The 19722-nt window shown below is 43.7% G+C and overlaps 1 protein-coding gene across 3 annotated transcripts in view; it reads right to left on the bottom strand.

Annotated features, from left to right (window-relative positions):
* CHST8 (carbohydrate sulfotransferase 8) overlaps positions 1–18771 on the bottom strand; it is a 180640-nt gene extending 161869 nt beyond the window's left edge. The window contains exon 1 of one of the 3 annotated variants that reach the window (XM_061345919.1): positions 18275–18771. The gene's annotated coding sequence lies outside the window, so the exon portion shown is untranslated. Of the gene's footprint in view, positions 1–18011; positions 18150–18274 lie in introns of those variants that run through there. The other 2 variants (XM_061345920.1, XM_061345918.1) reach the window with 2 other exon arrangements.
* Between the last annotated feature and the right edge of the window lie 951 nt (positions 18772–19722).

Raw genomic sequence — 19722 nt, 5'->3', positions numbered from 1 at the left:
GGGACTGACTTCAACAATCCAGCACCTCCTCCCACAGTTTTCAAGAGTGTTTCTGTGGCCTAATGAGCCTATTATCTCCTCTATTTGTAATTAATACTCAGAGCTATCAAATCTAGGCATTAAAAAATAAAATACATCTGTCTTTGCCATTCTTCTTATTTTTAACCAGGTGAGGTATGGTGAACATGCTCTGAAACTGCTCAGCAGACCAAATCCCCTTCATATTTCTGTTCATGTTGCATCTCTGTTCTGTACCTGTATCAGATGACAGTTTCAGTAAGAACAAGATTTTAGCTTCTGTTTTCTAAGAAAGCACTCTTAATGAGTCTTTCCATGCTGTGTGGCCATGCCACAAAACCTGGCTTGTAGCCCTGGCTCTAGGAACAGTCAGACCTGTTTGTGTTGTTGGTTCTTTTCCAGATACCCTCCCATGCATCTCTATCACCACAAAGATCCCTCTTTAGGTTTTTCTCCAGTTCAGGTACATTTGGACTAGCTAACCTGTTCCTACAACTGAAAACATGGCTTCAGGAATATTAACATTCCTTTCCAGTCCCTTGTTAAGGACACTGAACTATTGAGTATCCTGTTTCCTAGCCCATGGTCTTTGTTATTTTATCCCTAAGTGGCTCTGCTGTGGCAGGAAAGCTTTTCTTAACACTTCCAATTGGCCAAAGGCTGAAGTGTTTTACATCTGTCCTGGGACGTACCTAAACAGTATATCTGGTTTTGGAGCCAGTGTATTTATGAGAGAAGGTCGTAAGTATAGATTTTCTTTGGTTTGGTGGCTTTATTTTAATTCCAGTGGCTGAACACATTTGTTTATTTTTATTACAGTAAGCTTCCAGTCCCTGAGAATGGGATCTGTGGTGCTAAAGAGACTTTTATTATATATGAGACTTCAAGTGATAGTCTTTGCCCTGAGGACCTCACAATAAAAATAAGCAGACAGAGAGATAAAAGATGTGATTCAGCATCAGATGTAATTTGCTGTATGAAGCTGATCCAATTGTATTTGAAAGATTTATTTTACAGATGAAGAAACTTAGGCGCAATGAAATGACTTGCAGAAAATACCACAGAAGTCTATGGAAAAGTAGAAACTAAGACTGATTGCCCTGTAGCTCCCAGGATAGCCCTTCTATGTGAAGCAGGGCAAACTCTTTATGCATTACATGAACACATGCTGTACATCCCAATCTGAAGAAATTATACAGCCCTACACAGTTAGGCCATGCAGCAGATTTTTTTTTATCCCTCTGCTGTGCATAACCCTGGCACTATCTCTTCTTTCTTCTGTGAGTAGTTCCTATTCAGAGATACTCTTTTGACTTCTAGCACAAAATAGTGCTTTGAAGAAATATCTTTACTGCATAAAGGCATACAAAATAAATCTAATTTCCCTATTCCGGTCACTATATTTATATGAAAAGTATTGTGGCAATACATCAAAATGCAGCGATTGCCATTCCTCTTCCATGGTGACTTGTAATTGTGGATTTACATCTGGCTGAAAGACACCGTTCAGACTGTCTAGCTTGCATGGTAATAACAGCAAGCTCCTCTATTGCCTTTTAGTATGGCAATGGAGACTGAGAGCCCCTTCACTTTAAACAACTTGATGAACACATAAAATGAGAGTTAAAGCCTTCTACAAAATACAAAAATAATAAAGCACAATCAGTGAAACCCTAAATCATAATGACAGTGTTATCCAGTGTCAGCTAGAGACACTTACTGACTACAATGGATTTTTGAGTGAAGTATTTCTCTAGTTGGTTAACAAAAAGCGGGGGTGGGGAGGGAGAAGAGGCAGAAAAAAGGGAAATAATATTCAAGAATTTCTTAATAGAACTGAGTGGCCAACAGCAGAATAAAACCGTTCACTCTCTGGTACTATGGGGTTTTGGAGTTATGCTTCACAACAACAAAAAAAAATAAATAGGATGCTGTAGAATCTGGACGTCTTGTTCCCCTTAAAAACATTTCTCAGTCTTGGCAGTATAAACATCCACGAGTCACCTTCATATTCATAAACTTAATTATCTTTGGTTGCCTTTGTAAAACCCATTCAGAAAGGTTTTTTTTTTTCAGTTGCCTAGAAAAGCAAGTATCCAAGGCTGAGGGCTTGTAGCTTGCTATTGGTAAGAGCTGGAAAATGTTATTATTGTTTGAAAAGTAATACACCAGACTGACCTGTAAGACCTTTGCCATATAACGAATAGGATATTTATAACAGACTGTTCGACTAAGGAATTTTCTGCTGGCATTGGGAGTTCAACTCTCTTCCTGTCCTGAGATGGGTAATGAACATGTATGAGTGTGCTTCAGGTATGAGGTAGTCCTCAGGCTTCAGGGACGAGAAATGCTGTAACCTCTTTTTCATTTCTTCTGAACTTTCTTTTCCCTGCTTTAGCATTTCTAGAGCTGTATAGACAGAAGTCCTAAAAATTCATTCCAGACTGAAATATACCTCAGAAAGACTAAAAATTAGGAAAGAAAGACAAAAATTTGCCTCTTATGTTCAGACAGATACTTAATACCGAGCCATCTCAGCCAAGTATCTTTGCAATCTTGATACCCTTCTGGGAGATATGCTATGCTCTACAGGTCACCACTTCAGAGAAGAGAAATGCTGCTATTTTGCTGGCCACATAGTGCCCCTCATAAGGCAATGTGGAGATGAACTAAGTGGAGCTTTTTGGTAGTATCCATCACTACATTCAAAGCATTAAATCCTTCTCCTTGTCCAGTAGTTTATTCCGTAATAGGAACATAGATAGTAGTGACAGAGAAAATCACTTGGGTCATCCAGTTTATCCTTTGCTAGGAGAAATATTGTTCTTGCATTTGTTGTCTTTGCAGACAATACCTCACCCAAAATTACCACCTGACCTTAAAGTCTGACACGGAAATGGAATATTACTAAGACAAACCATGTTCAGGTGCCTGGTTTATTTTCTGCATAGCAGCAGAGAATGAGATCAGGGTACGGCTTACAGGATGAAAAGGGGGAAAGAACTGTAAACCTTCTTCCTGCCCAGAAATAACAGCTCAGAAAAGATGCTGAGGGAAGGAAAAAGAGAAAACTGAGCATTATGAGTCTGCAAACAGTACTGTCCTAAGGGGGTGGTAACCTGTGGAGATTGTTGGGAGTCACTGGAAAAGGAATGAATGCAGTAGTGGTCTCTATGTGGATGCTGAAGGACTCTCCTCCCTTAATCTAGAGGATTCTCTGGGAAAGGACTAGGAGTCCTTTTCTTCCCCATCTCTTTTCCCTATAGGACTCAGGAAAGAAATCACACTAAAATGCTGATCTCTTTTTCTTCCTAAAGTTGTAAAGAGGATTATGTCCCAGAAGGTTCTGTACAAACAGCTGGAAGCCACAGTTGCCTCTTGGCATAGATCCTCTAAGACACGAATTTGTAATGTCAGTAGTGGTTTTTCAGGGCTTCATGTATGCTCCCATAGTTTATGAGTTCATTTCCAGCAGGTGTCTGCTTTCGTAACATTCAAGGTGACTCTGGACAACACCTAGGGCAGTGAGAGGGAAGAGAAAGGCTTTGCTGTGCTTTGACTGATCCAAGGTCCAGGCTTTGGGAAACTCATCAAACTATGGAGAATTGCTGTAAACTGTTTCCCTGTCCTTCTTTGAAAGGAGATTTTCATGGCCAGTCAGCCTCTGGTTCTCCAGGAATCGCGTGGAGCATGTATGATGGGTCTCCTTTAAGCTAATCTGGCTCCTCACTCTTGCATTTAAGTCTCAGTACACCCTCCTCTTGCATGCTTTTCTCCCTTTGCCTCGTGTCTGTAGCCCCACTAGAGCCTCTGGACAGCCCAAATCCCTCTTTTCTTGCCTTTAGCAGTTGCACATTTTGCTGTCTTTGCCTGATTTTGTATGTTTTGCAGCCAGTGCAGTGTCTGGGAGGGGATACAGGACTGGCTATGCTGAGAGTAATGTTCAGAGACAGCAGGTCAGAAGAAGCAAAACCCATTAATGGATTGGTGTCTTACCACAGACCATGTGCTCCTCGGACCCTTCCTGCCCTCCTCCACCCCGTGCCTTCCACAAGGCAGCTCCTTCTGCTCAATAATCAAAGGGCACAGCCTGTTCCCTAGGTTTCGGAGCAGGGCTTGCTTGCACTGGGGTCCCAGTCTGTGCTTCTGCTTCAGCTTGCCCAAGCTAAGCCATCCCTGTCACCTGCTGAAGGGTGACAAAGACCTTCGTGTTCCTATGCATGAAAAAGTGGGCTGGTTAATATTCAAATAAATTCAGAACAAGGTGACATTTTTGCCCAGAGAGGGTGGAGATGGAGAAGAGGTTCTTGTTCTTGGAGACAGACAGCAAATACTGCTTTCCAAATTTATTTTGCTTATGTTTCATCACAGGATTTTACCTTTCCTTTCTGAATGCTGTCAGTACACAGGGAGGAAAGATGTGTTATTTTGGTACACTGTTGTATTTAGAACAGCCACAAACAATTAGAATCCAAATCATATCCAGTATATCGTGGGATTACATGGCAAACTTGCATAGCTGGAGATCCTCTGCACCACACTCAGCCCTTGACAGAGGTATCACAAGCAATGTGAGTGATGAGCTCCTATTTAGGAACTAACAAATTTGTGTGGATCAGTTGTTATTAAAAGGAAAAAGAAAGGAAAGTTTGGTGTGGTATCATCCAGGAGCTGCCAATGTCTTTGGGAAAATTAAAGTCATCTTACAATGCATATTTCAAACATCTTGAATTTAACAATTACCCAAAAGACAGAAGCAGCAGCTGATTTCCAGAGTGTGTTTTGCTGTCCATTATAAATACTGACTCTCTGAAAGGCAAATTATAACTTCTTGCATTCTTGCTAAAGTTTGCTTAGGTTTTTTTTTTTGTTAAATCAGACTAGCAACTGGCTAAACAATTACTATAAACAAAAAACCAAAACCAACCAAATGTTTCATTTTGATACTTTTAAGCAAAGAAAAATCTTTGTATTGATTATTTTCAATTTTGAAGATTTCTGTGATAAAAACAAAACAGTCACTTGTCTTTTGGATATACCTAAAGCAATTCCTTCCCCCACTAATTTTGGTTCAACCACTGAACAGAAAAACTGAGAGTGTTTAATTCCTTTCACAGGAACAAGCCTTGCATATGTTAGTTGTCCACATTGTATTGTGGCATGAAGCCTGTTATGGCTCTGCTGAAGCAGAGTGAGGTAAAGTGGTAGAAAAATTGGCAGTATTGCTAAGAATAAATATTTATACAGTATGAAGATAGAAGATATTTTAGAAAGTTTGTCACGTCATTTATGCCTGCAGTCCTCATACACACTGCTACTATTAGTTATTGGAGGGTTTGTTTTATTTCAGTAAGCCCATGTAGAAATAAGAAATATTTATTTTAAACACAATATTATTACTACAAGTATTCTTTTTTTTTTTTTTTTCTTCAGAATTTTTCAGAACTGAGACTATAATTGCAAATCCAGTACAAAGAGAGACACTTGTTTCAGGCAATAAAGAATTAAGTAAATCCAAAGGACTGGTACAAAGTGATGGGGAAGTGTAAGGAAGAAGCTGGTTAGTTTGATAGATTATTCTGTCTTACAAGGGGCATCATTAGTGTCAAGTTCTACACAGGCATCAGAGTGACTGGGAGGTGTCCAGCAATCTAATCCTGGGCACATCCACAGAGCAACACATGCTATGGTGTGGGAAGTTTTTTTTCCATCTTCCAGTACTTTGTTAGAAATCTTAATATGGTCTAATTTTTAAAAATTAGGTTCAACCTTCTCCCTTCATCTGAACCTTCCCACTGCTCTGAGGAGGATGTAATTCTTTCCCCATATAAAGGTTTCACTCCCAGTCATGGTCTTCTTTTCTATGACATGAATCAACCTTTTCCTGAGGCTTTTTGCTTTTTTAGATTTGTCATCTGTAGATTTGTTATAAACTTTAGAAAAAGCAGCAAGCTGGAAAGAGGCTGCATGAGCAGCTCCCCTGTGCAGGAGGCTGCACCTAACTCTGGCAAAGGTGTTTGCAGCAAACAAGAATTGGTCTTAGGAGTCTTCATGGTCAGTTGCCTTCTCCAGCCTTGCTGCCTTCTGTTGATACCTTGGCAGCAAAATGGAGAGTTATTTGGTATATTTTCATTTGCAAAATTAAATCTGGAGAGGAGAGAGAGAATAAACAAAAGTAGCTCCACTGGGTAATAAAATACAGCTAACTGGGGGAAGTGCGTATAATCAATATAAATAAAGGCCATGTAAAACCATGATGCTGTGTATTTCTAGTAACCAACCTTCAAAAGAAGAAGATTAAAACTAAGGAGAGCAATGATAGGTGGATTAGAGAACATAACGTGTGAAGAGGCTGAGAGAGCTAAATTCATAGTCCACTGAAAGAGATGGCTCAGGGGGAACATGATCACAGTCTATAAATACCTTCAAGGTAACAATAGAAATGAAGGGAGGGAATTATTCACAGTCTCAGAAAATTGTAGGCCAGGGAGCAATGGCCTGAAGCTAAGAAAGAAAAAGTTTAGGTGAGATATTAGGGGGGTGGAAAGAAGCCCTGGCAAAAGAAAGCGACAGGGCAGTTTAATAGCTGAACAGGGAAGGCGCCCAGTGGAGCATAACTGCCAGGTTTATGCAACCAGTGAGGTGGCATATCACTGGAAAAGAGGGAGAGACTTCAATCAGACACACAAGAGCCAGATCAGATTGAAAGAGTGCTTCTTGGTCTCGCAGGCTACACTCTGGGTAATGTCACAGAGCACTACATGGAACTACAAGGCAGAACTGTTTTTTTGAACTAGCTCAGCTGCTTCCTTTGTTGCTCTCTCTTAACTATTTCCTTTAACCATCATGCACCCCTCTTTCCCATCCAAATGTGGATGAATTCCATGTCATCCGCTCTTACTAAGTTTGGCTTTCCATCCTGCTGACAGAGGTGTCAGGAGAACTGCAGGAAGAAGAAGCATTTGTTACTAAGGCAAGTCCAGCCAAGAGGGCTGCTGATATGACGGATTATAGAAGAAAATCTCAAAGTCATTTAAGGATGAGGAGCTGGAGGTTTGCATGAATAATATCGGTGTTCATATAAAAAACTCTCTGCAACACTGAAAGTTGGAAGAAACTGCTGCCTCTGTTCAGAGCACCTCAAAAGCCAACTCTGGTCTCCATTGAAAGAATGGGAGGATTACCAGGGCTGATAGAGACTTTTTGAAGAGAAAGCTTTTCCTGGAGGAAATGAGCGAGTAGGACCCTGTGAGTCTAGTGGTGGGTCCCCACTGTGCAAGCCCTCCCCACTACTTCCCTTTGCCATAGAAATGAAAGGGAATGGGTCAGCCCGGTCTGAGAGAAGCTGATATTCATTCTGTAACATGGGAGGGAAAGGTGTTTCTAACACATGCCCAGCACACTTTATGAGGTGTGCTAATTACAAACGACAGTGAGTTCACAGTCCAGAAGACACTCTGGAAGTGGAGTTCGGTTACTCGGAGGTGCGGTGAGAAACAGAAAGGCTGTTGCTACCCACAGGCATAGGGGCTCCCACTGCGACATGATACACGATTACCACAGAGCTCGCCGTTGGTTGGCATCTAGTCAAACTCCTGGGTACACAGCAACCAGAACCCAGGGAGGTTTACAGCACAGTTACAGAGCTACTGCCAGAATAAATATTCAGTGTAGAGCACAAAAAAAACTCTTCCACAGAAACCTTCCACAAACACTGCTGGTCGCCCTTTGCCTTCGAGGAACCACAGTGCTGCTGCCATCTGAGGTCCTTTCCATAAAGCTCACTTGTGGGCACTGCCCCTAACTTGCCAGCAAATGCATGTCTTTTTGCAGGAGACCCCTCTCTCCAGTGCTTTCTTTGCAATGTAGTGCCCATGGGACATCACTGTAGGACTGCTCTGCAGCTGCCTCCAGTGCCTGTGCAACTGAGGGAAAACAAGAGCTGCAGCACGTAGTGCAAAAGCAAACGAGATGCTCAATGTGAGCCTGCTGCATCTTTAATGCCAGGCCAGAAGAAGCACTGGAGTAGCAACACTGTATCTGAAACAATTTTATACCGTTTTAATAGTTTAATTTGACTTGTGTTATAATTAAGCAGAAAAGCCTAATGAGTCTGTGCTGAAGTTCTCCAGTTGAGGGTCACCACATTTTAGACCAATACAGAGAGCTGAAAGATGTTTTTGCCAGTGGTATCTTAGTGACAGCATCTTGCAGAGGGAGTTTCTTGTGTTTGTTGGTTTCTTATTTACAAAAAAAACCTAATTAATGTAATGATTCACTGATGTCTACAACACAGATCATAGAAGAAGCATTTCAAGGTTGATCTGTATAAATTCAGGGTTTTGACTGGGTTACAGAGAAGGCTTGTTTATGGTAAATGCCAATCACTAAAAGTATCAAATGGAATACTTTGAAGACCAGAAACAGTGAAAAGTTTTGCTTTCTTTGGTTTTAAAGTTATATCTGTAACATTTGCTGTGCTGAAAACACCTGACAATTACTGGTGAAATAAAAAATCTAAAAGACTTTTAAAATCATGGTTTTTAAATGTCACCCTTTTTTATTTTAATAGTATTCCCTATCCTGAGGTGTTCAGATAGGTACCTGCAAGCAAGTATTTCCAGAAGGTATGTCCTTGGAAAAACCTGGAAAGAATAAAGGAACAGAAGAGCTGTGTGGGTCTGCTGCACCTTCCTCCAAGTTGCCCTCCTTCAATAACTATTAAAACAATCCACAGCTACATACATAGGCTTAAATGATCGTCTTTCTGAATAGCTATTTAACTGAAGGGAACTACACCATTATAAAGATATATCTCTCTTACAATCTATAGTGAATGTAATCTTCAAGGGGCAATAACTTATCTCAATTACGCAATTTTTCTGTTAAAAATGGCATGTGTTACAATCTGGGTTGTCAGCTCCTCTGGCCGTGGACACACACGTTTCTCAGTAAAACAGTATCAGTGTTTCTCAGGATGCTATCAGTAAGATCAGTAATAATGTTAAACTTTTTTTTTTAATTGCATGTTAGCATAATCTTTCAAGTTATTTTCCAATATAAATACATTGGGCACAACAGCTGTTTGGAGATCTCCAATTAGAGCTTTTTTGTGGCTGTCTCTACAGAAAATGCCTTTGGTGAACATAATTTAAACCTCTTCTGTAAATGCATTTCATGCTTTGAAGTTGGCTAATAATTTCTGTCATTTAAGAACAATGCTCCATGATTTGCTCCTATTAGTAAAAGTGAGAAAATGAGCGCTCCCCTCGGCTCCCTGCTCCCAACTGCCTTTTGCGGGAGTGCTGGTGATCTGCTGCCATGCTCCTGCCTTGTGCTAGGTGGGAAGGGGATGAAGACTCCAGGATGGCATCTTTACAATGATCCCATTGGCCAGGGGAACTTCACTGTTAGGTCCCAAGGTCACAGCCAGAATTGGGAAGGAGAACTCTAAATTACAAAGCGCTGGACTGCAGCCAAGCCCGTGGGAAGCTGCATTTAGCATATCATTCTCTAAGCAGCAGGATGAAACCTTAACTCCCTTTCAGATAGAATTTGAATGGAATTTGTTATAAGAACACTTTGATTGAAATATCACCCACCAACTGGCTTTCCATGACAACTCGGAAAGGGGTTGCAATCGTGGGGAGATCCTCTTCCAACCAGCCTAAAATGATGATGAGGATGGTGACAGAGCCCTATCAGATATTTATGAAAACCAGATGAATTCCTGTGCTAGTGACATGCTGATATTGTAACAGACACCTCGAATAAACTCCTGACACTAACCTAAGCTCAGGCTTCTCCCAGTGTAAACTATAGGTTAAACAACAAGCTGATTTTAGTATTTTGAACTGAAAATACTGCAAGAGACGTTAACAGCAATGTAGTTAGAACAATACAGTGCAGGTAAATGTGATTATTTATTATGTGTGGATATTATGTACAGACTGCCATCAGTGCTGTAGACCTTCTGTGTAAGATGCAGAATTCAAAGAGCTTTATGTGAGTTACAGATTCCTTGGGCAGGGGTTCCCATATTTTACATGCAACTATTTTAAGAATGAAAAAGTTTCTTTAGATTTTAAGGTGGGGGGGGAGGGGGGAAGAAAGAAATGACCCATGTAAATTTTCTGTATCATAAACATGAAACCTCTGCCTCTACATCTTGTTGCCACTCCATTAACTTCAAGACCCATATTTAAAGATGTGAGATAATATTATTGCCAGTCTCAGTGGGAAAAGGGGCAGCTTGAAAGCAAATCCCTTCCCCTTGCCTGCAAAGCAAGAATACTGGCATTAAGTGCTGAGACAGCTGCCATCCTTCCATCTTGGCACTAAGTTAGGTGATGGAAAGCAGTGAAGAGATGCTGGGGAGTTTGGGGAGGGCTGTGTGAAGGCAGACAAGAGTAGTAATACACTGGACAGCAGCTTCCCCAGATGGATCATCCAGGCATAACTTAAGTAGATGTGGACCATTTTGATAGTAAGTTGTAGCTGATTCTCTGAAACATTGTCAGGGCATTTTGCAATGAGGGAGGGTACTAGTAGCAAGAAACACTTAACACTGTGATCTGTACAGCTGTAAAGCCAGAAAAGCAATAAATTAGTTTCTGTAGTTGGAGAGTTGTGTTTTGGACGCGTGATACACTTTTGCAGAAAGCTGGGAGAAAGCATCTAAGTATTTGTAAAACATCATAGAGATGGCAGGGAGGCAACTTTCCCTGGAACTGGTGGTGTGGAAATGTGTAAGTTCTGGAGTAGGAGATGCAAGGATGAAATAATAGTTGGTCATGTTCTGGTTTACATCTGATGCTGTGATAACCTCCAGGTGAGCAGGTTTCAGTCAGTGCCGATTAGGACAGGATTATCTCTTCTGTTACTTGAGAAAGCAGGCAAATACATTTCTGCTGCAAGAAAAGAAAGGCAGCATTCTGTAAGTGCTCCTTCTCTGAGCCTTTGGCATCTGTAAAAATGAAGAAAATAACTGCTGTTCTGAACGGCAACACAAAGAGGAGATTCACAGCATCTCCCATGTATGTGCCTGCAAATTCATGTGTTATTGACCAGGATACCACTTTTACAATTTCTTCCTTTATTTCATAGATCTTTTCACAAATGGATTTTGTGATTCCTAAGAAATGAGATGTCCAAAGGTCCACAAAACAACAATCTGTTGTTTTGAAAGGAAAGAGCGGTGTAGTTTTAATCCCTTCTTATGCACTAGTCTAGCTTCTGATGCACCCTTCAGATTTCTGAACTTATTTTACTAATTTGGCTTGTACTGATTTATATGCTTTACGCAGATCAAGCGGTTCATGCAAAAAAAACCCAAAACCACTATTAAAGTATATTAAATAATTATTTATATAACATCTCCCTTTAAAGAACTTAAAAGCAACAGAAAAAATAATTGTTCTTCTTTGAGCTAAGTAGTATCCCTATGTCAGGATGTAAAAATGAAGGCATATTAAATCAAATATTCAAACGTAGGTGCCTAAAGTCAATCATGTAAGTAATACACGTCACCAGCTAACTACTGCTTTGATTCTCACAACTCAGAAGGGAATAATTTTTGCATTTGAGGGTCACACTTTATAGAATGAGAAACCAACATTTCTTAAACTGTTTCTGTGCAGGTATTAAAGGGACCCAGATTTAAAACCCAGGATCTCCTGTGGCTTTGGCTCATATGAGCAACTGTTAAAAACCAGAGCAACTTTTATTTAGCTCCTAGCTATAAGTGGATGTCAGATTGCAGGCATTCAAGTTCAAAAACCACTCTGAAAGTTTATGTAACTGATCCTGCCACCTTTCCCAGCGTGAGTAATTACTCATTTACTTACATTAACTGACTTTCATGAGGTTGGTTACTGTATGAATAGGGGTTGGCAGATCAGGCCCTAGGAGATTTTATCATGGTCATGCTACTCTTGGCAGCACTGCAGGCAGTAGTCAGCCCCATTGCCTGCCTTCTGTCTTTATCATAGGCACAACCTCAGCCCTCCTCCGCAGCAAGGGCTCACACCTCTGAGTGAGGCAGGCATCTTTCTGATGAAGACTGAAAGACCATTTATGGATGCTGTGATACACATATCAAATTAAGTGTTTTAAGGGAGGTGCAATAATTGTCACATCTGCATATTTAATGGACCTTGAGCTATAAACATGCCTAGTTAATATCAGTTTGACAGTGAATTGGCACAGTGCTGAGCTCCAATGCATCAAATTAGCATTGATCCGCAAAATGTTACTGAAAGGTTTCTTAAATCTGCCAAGTTTTGAAATCAATTTGGGAGAAGAGGGCCTCTCCCTCCATCCTGCCTTTTTAGAGTTGAGTTCCCTACCAGGAGTCCAAAGGCATTCCTTCAGAAATGCTTTAGGAATCTTTTCAAACTTTATTTTCCTATCCTTGCTCAAGAGTGATCAGTTCCTCTTAAGAGTGTTTCTTTGGTGTACAATTTAAAATCCTGCCTGCTCTGGGTCAGCAATAGTGGAGCTATGGCCACACAGTGCCCAGCTGGGGTTCAGCTGGGCTCTGTGCAGATAATGCGCATTCGATATTCTGGGATGCAGGTGCTCCACTGCCTCCAGCGCATGGCTAATAACTTCCAGGTGGGATTTGAAGGAACTGGCACTGCCCCATTACATTCCTCTATGGCTTCAGTCCTGGCAAGTTCCTCAGCTTCCCTTCTCCCTGTGTGATGTTAATACAGCTGCGCTCAGTGGACCCGACTATGCTGGAACACCCTCAATAAACAGAGGGAAGCTGGCACACTCTGCTCTCTGAAGGGTTCATGACTCTGCTGCAGTTTCAGCTCCGTCTGCCAGTGCTGGGGTTTGTTAACCTTCCTGGCAGCCTGCAGAGCCATTCTGCTCTGGGGCATGATGCCGGGGCCTGGCAGAGCCTGCCCGATGGTGTGCCTTGAACTGGGGGAGTTAGAAGGAGGCTTATGCTGCCAGAGGAGGAGTCCTCTGGGGTGGCCTTATCCTGGTCGGTATTAGCTCACTTTGCTTCCATTTTGCTCTCTTGATTTTCAAGAACTGTGATAGAAGGGTGTGCATTTAAACAAAAGAATTAAGATATAATGGTGACATATTTCTCCAGAATTTTTATCCTTGTCTAAGCAGGAATACAAACATTAGGGTGCTGTTCCACCTATTAAGAGCTTTCCTTGAAAATGCAATGTAACAGCTATTGAAATGTTTTGCCAGAAAAAGTCAGGTAACAGCACCTGTGGGAGAGGCTTGTGACTTTGGTTTTTATCCCCAAAAGAATGGAAATTGGGTGGCTTTCAGAAGAAAGCCAATGAATGGGCTGTTTAATGGTTGCTTACTACTAGGGATGCATGCTGTGATGTGTTTATCATAAGGTGGCACATGCCAGCACCGAATGGTTCCAGGAGTGGCACTGCCAGACCTGGAAGGTTGTCCCCAGCATGGCAGGGAGTGTGCTGCAAGTTACCCCCCTTGTTCCAACCTCTCTCAGCTATCCTCCCGCTTTGCTCTTCCACCAGCGGGGTGATGCTGTAAATACAAGGCCATGCTGTCTCCTGACCTCTTCTCGCGGCATGCTTTCTACCGCTGAGGCCACAGCTCCAGATTTCAGTTGTGGCACTGGGAGAGGAGACTGTGCCTTCAGAACAGTGGCTCCAACTCCCATTGGACTACTGTGGTTGTGCCTCCTGGAGATGGAAAACTCCTGGAAATACCTCGTTTGTGGATGTCCCCCACTAGCCCTCACTCATCATCAGAAACAGACAGCTGAAGGTGTTGCTCCTATGGCTCAGCTGAAGCCAGGGAGAAATGTCAGCTGCTGTGTGATGACTAAGGCTCACATGCTTATTACTTCTATCAGTCAGAACTCTTAATCACTTTATGCTGTTTCATCCTATAACATGAATTCACTTCAAGCTGTGAAATTCACCATTTTTGCCATGACTAGTTTGTGAAATCTGCCACCTTCCTTCATGGTTCACTTTGTGCCCTACTTAGGCATCATCTGTCTGATGAAGGAAGTCTGTGATTTGTTTCTTGCTGTTGAGCCAGTGCAATTTTATTTCTCTCTTTTCTCCTCTTTGCGCTCAACTGTGATTTCATTGTCACTTTCGCCTTTTGAAGCACCGGGGATGGTGTGGCGTGGAAGACACTTTTGCTGGGGTTTGCATGCAGCAAGTCCTGGCTTTCCTCCTCTGTGTAATGTGTGAGTCAGGCTCAGTCTTGCATCAGTGGGACTCAACCTGAGACTTTAACCCTGGCTTTGGTTAAAGCTGTTTAGGTCTATTATATTATGTTTACCATCTTACTACATTCCTTGCAGCCTGGTTGCTGCAATATTTTGGAAATCGTTTCCCACCTGCCTTGCCAGTGCCTTGTTTCACGATACATCTGTTACTCTTTATACTGAACGTTCGCTGGCATTACTAACTGCTATAAATGTACCCAGTATACCATAAAAATACACAAGCAGCTGACTGGTCTTGCCTACAAGAAATACTATTAATCTTTCATTTTTCATATGCTCTGGGTAAGATCCAGCGGGTGCTTGAGGAACATTTCATAACTGAATCCTGTCCTAAATTCCAATCTTCTCACTGACTGGTTAATGTCTAAAAATATTTCCCCCCACTCTTAATGTCTTAATTGTTCCTTGAAGATGTCAGCTCATCCCTCCTTTCACCCATAATCTGCACTGTCTTGCAAACCCAGAGAGACATTATTTTAGTATTTCTATCACTGAAATACAGTGATAAATGGTCGTCTTTTAAGATCCCTGGGAACAGTATAATGGATGTGCAGGATTGCTTATTGACTTGCTCTTGCCAAGATGGAGCCCTGCCATGAAGTTCAGAAGGATCACGAGCTGCCCTGGATACTCCTCATGCTTCGAAGAGTCCTTTTGAATGGTAAAGCTTATGGGTTTGTGCTACACAGAGTTTTATTGAGATAATGAGAGGAGATCAAAGGAAACCTTCCATCCTAGCTGTACTCTTCTTCACTGTAGCCTCCCTTTCCATCTCTCTCTTCCTGTATTCTAAAAGTTTTTTGGGGGTTTTTGGTTGTTTTTTTTTTTTTTTTAACCAGTTTCACAGAATGGTTTGGGTTGGGAGGGAACTTGAGATCACAGTATCATAGAAAATTAGGGTTGGAAAGGACCTTACCTGGTTGAAAAGGTTGACTCAGTCTAACTTAATCATCACCTCCCTATCTGAAATGCAGTCATGTAAATAAGATCAGCAGCACCATTTCTATTAACAGATAAATAAATGACAAATCTCTGAGAAACTCCAGCTGTCATTAACCTTTCCTCAAAAACCTGGAGGAGAAGGAGGTTCAGGAATGTCCCAAGCACATATTCATTACTTTGTCCAACTATCAGAAAACCTACGGGTCTGATCCTGCTTCTGCTCATATGGTTGATAAAGATTTCCTTGAATGACTCAGAGCAGGATTATTCCTGGTGCTTTGCACCCCGTGCTTTTCTCTGTATCCACTGTATTCAGCTTGGGAACCTTGCAGTCAGACTAGCCCAAGCTATTCACTTACCACCACTGTGGACTAATCAGACGGCAGTAAAAGCTTTTACTGTGCCATTCTGTTTGTGATCAGCAGAAACATAAAAAGCATGTTAGAAAATTGATTTTTGGCATTAATTGTGAGGAAGGAGCATCATATTGAGCACAGATAGGGTGGTGTGGTTTTTTTCAGGCAGAAAAATTCTATTTTAGTGTTTTAAAAGCGGTTCTGGAAGATGCTGAGCTAAGCCCAACGGACATACTTTTCAAATACCATAAGGCAAAGAGTACTTACTGAATCTCCTTAGTCTTATTAGCTTACATAAACATAAAAATTTGAATAATGTTTAAAAAGCTAAATTCTCCAGATAATCCATAATCAGTAAATGTTCATTACTGAGATGTAGCAAATATGCATAAGATTTCCCTGGTGACATTTTGGTTACACGATTTAAAAAGCACAGAAAACCTCCTCCATGTGGGGCCAAGCAGAAACTTCTGCACACTCCAAAGGTCACTCAGCCCCAGCTTGGACCTTGCTGGTCCCCTTTCATGATGAGCAGGAGAAAACAAAATTCACTGTCTCATTTTACAGCTCTGGTGATTTATAAATAAATCATCCCCACATGATGATTGATGTCTCCATATAAATAATTAAGTCTTGACCTTATGTTATGACACCTGCTAAATTTTTTGGCACTTGAAAGCAGCGCCCAGGAGGGATCCTTGACACTGGATAAATAAAGGTGGGGCTATATCTGAGGGGGAGCCAGGTTTTTGTTTACCCTCATCTGGTTCTGTTTGATTCCATCAGCTAATTGATGATGATGATTATTAATCTCCGCTGCTGTCTTCTCTATGGATTTAATTCCTGCCTGTGATTGCTGTTGGAAAGTTTGCTCCATCAGAAGCAGACTTTGATTAGATTTCCAGTAGCCCCGGTTTCCCAGAGCTCCCCAAAATCACTGTGCGACCTAACAAGGGCACTTTGCGCCTCTTTGTGATTTACTTCACTCGGTGGCCGAGCCTGGGTGACACTATCATTCTGCTCAACAAGGGTAGATAGCAGGTGTCAGCAAAAGTTTAATTTGGAAGCTCATGAATTCAAAAGAAGAGCTTAACGGTTATCCCCAACACAGAGAGCTGCTGTGGCCTGCTCCGGGAAAAGAGAAAATCCCGAGAACACGAAAGGAATTGATGAGACACCAGGCATCTAACAAAAGGAAATCTTCCTGGGATAAGCTAGGGGTAGCTTTCTCATCAGACGGTGACCATCTTTAATAAACAAAATGGATTTAGCGACTGTATTTCTGATTTTCACTTCTGAGGCCATCTGGGTTTACCATTTACCCCCCCTCACTGGTACTGTATATACAGCCTATTCTCTGAAGAGCTGCAACTTTTAAATCTTGCAATAAAATATGAGCATTTCAGGGTAAGCAGGGTAACATAAAAAAATGAGCATCTCTGGGTTTTTTAAGCGTGTTAAATCTGCCCACGACACAAGCCAGCTGAAGCCAGAAAGCAACATTAGAATACAGTCACAATAAGGGGCTTTCCTAACCCCCCAAAAGGCTTAAAAAAACCAACCACACAGCTACGACGGGGCATCACCTTGTTCCCAGCCAACTCTGGGAACCCCAGATGCCAGCGTGGTGCCTGGGTTGTCTGGCGGCCCAGCAGTATCATACTAGTACTAACACACTTCTGCAAAATTATTCTTTGCTGTATGCTTGCCGTGTTTTGAATGTGTATCCTCTTAAAGGTAAGGTGGCATTCTGCAGGGTCTGAGTTGTCAGTGTCAGTGGGCAGGGGAACGTGTGACTTGCTGAGAGGTGCATTTATAATGGAATGTGGTAGAACAGCACCCAGAACAAACCCCGTTTCCCTGTTACTGGAGATCAACTCTTGTAATAAGAAAGTGCCTTAACACCCGCCCCTGCTTGCGCACAGATTGAACTCGGGTCAACTGGATTTCCAGCCTAGGGAGATGCCGGCATTCACTAACTAGTTTGCTTTGGATCCCATTCTTTTCCTTACAGGCACCCAAGCCAGCCCCGTATCCCCGGCTCCATCCCTCACCTGAAGTTGGGCTCCCGGTGCCGGCGCTTCTCGGAGCCCCGTGCCCGAGCGAGGGAATCGGACCGGGCAGAGAGGACGAGCCACAGCCCCAAGGCAGCCCGCAGCAAGCCCAGCCCCGGGCGCGGCACCTGCCCTGCAACCCCAGCAATTACCGGCGCTGTTAATTGCGGCGCCGCCCGCTCCCTCCGCCGCTGCGGGCTGGGAGGGCAACCCGGAGGTGAGGGGGTCGCGCCGCCGGGGTAAGGGGGGAACGAGGGACAAGGGATGCCCCGCCGCAAGTTTGGGTACTTTCCCGAAGTGGAGAGGTGAAAAGTTGGGGAGCAGCCGGGGGATGCGGGGGCACAGGGGTGCCGGGGCGGCACAGCCCTGCCCGGGGACGGGTAACTCACCACTGACCTGTGCCGCGGCCGTGCTGTCTCCCCGCACTCAGCGCATCCTCCGCGCCGCGCCCGCCTGCCGCCGCTCTGCGCGACGCAACCACGGCTCCGAGCCGACGATCCTCGGTGGGGAGGAGAGAGCGAAGCGGGACAGCCCGCCCGGAGATGGGAGGCCGCCGCCCCCCTCCCCCCCTCCCGCCCCCCCCGCCGCAGCCTCGCCCCGGCCCCGCTCCCCTCGGCTCGGCTCAGCGCGGTCCCCGCCAGCCGCGCCCGGCTGCGCACCTCCGGGAGCGGTGCGGAGGCCTCCGGCGGCGAGCGCAGCGCGGCCCGGTCCTGCTGCGCCCTCGGCACATCGTCCCTCGCCGCGGCCCGGGGACAGCGCGGGCGGTGCCGGTGCCGCCTTTCCGGGATGCCGCTCGCTTCTCAAGTTTGACACGTTTCGGCGGCGCCGGCCGCCTTGAAGGCTGCTGAATTATGCATTGTCTGAAGGGCAAATTACCGCCGTGCGGAGCAGGGGGCTGCGAGGGGAGCCTGTGTGTGCGCACAGGCGCGCAGACGGCTCCTTGCCGGGAAGCTGCATCAGGAGCGGGTGCCTGGGCGTCTCTGACCCAAATACTGCGACCCCCGAAGGCGAAGTTGCGGGGGAAGGAGGAAAGGTCCCGACAAGGCGCCGGGAAAGCTTCTGCGTCCTTGAGCAGGCGTTTCCTGGGAGGAAAGGGGCAGGGAGACACTTCCCCTATCCCCGGTGTGGGTACAAGCATCCTTCTGGGCATGTCCTCCGGTCTGCAATTTAACAATACCGTGGGAAATACGCGTATTTTAAGTCTAGTTGGGAAGATAGGTGGCCCACACTTACTCCCCCAAAAGAAGGTTGTTGTGAACACAAACCCCATAGGGAGAAATGGAGTAAGTAATTGGAAGAGAATTGATGTGATGGGTGCTCCCGAGCAATAAACTGTGTGCTGTGGTCAGGCCATGGTGGAGACTGAGATTCTTTGGCTAGAGCTGGGATGTGGACTGTGGATTAACTGCACAGAAGGTACCTCTTGCATTTCTGTTGGCTATTTTCTGCTCTAAAATACTTAGGGGCTTTTCTCCCACAGCACAATGAGCAGTCTAGTAAGAGTAAAACCAGTAAAAACTGTAATTCCCAGAACGGCCTCTCCGGCACACCTTGTTGTTGCTTGGTGTAATGAAGTGGCCACTGGATGAAATCAAGAAACACTAGAGTTAGATGAAATGAAATAGTATTCCCATAGCCTTCCACACCTCCCAGAGTGCTCTGCGCCCACTCCTCAGTTCCTGGAGCAGCGGGTCCCAGAGGCTGCCCTTTGTGCCAGGGGATCGTGGATCTGAGCTTTAGCAGCAGGAATCACCATCAGAAAAAGCCAGTGTGTTACACTGATGTCCCTGTCGTTAACAGGACGTTGTGCACATACAGTGCTAAACGCGTGTCAAGATGGATCCTACCTACAAGCCTCTGAATAGTTCCAGGTGTGTCTTGTAAATAAATGGTGACATTTATCCTTTGACTAGATTAACAGAAATACATTATACTCAGTCTGCTCCCTAGCAATCAATTGTTCCCACTAAGTAGGTGTTATTTATTAAAGTATTGATTAGGGACCCAATTCTGTAGTCTTTAAGCAAGCCAGGTCTTTGCTGATGAATGGAATGTTTGATTGGGAGTTTTGAGATCAGAGTTTGTGTAATTCTGTCATCATAGGAAG

Source organism: Neopsephotus bourkii, unplaced genomic scaffold, assembly GCF_033783945.1.
Source record: "Neopsephotus bourkii isolate Nb327-2 ecotype Australia unplaced genomic scaffold, CSIRO-AGI_Nbou_v1 NB_245, whole genome shotgun sequence".
Lineage (NCBI taxonomy): Eukaryota > Metazoa > Chordata > Aves > Psittaciformes > Psittacidae > Neopsephotus > Neopsephotus bourkii.
This window is presented reverse-complemented; position numbering and strand designations above follow the sequence as displayed.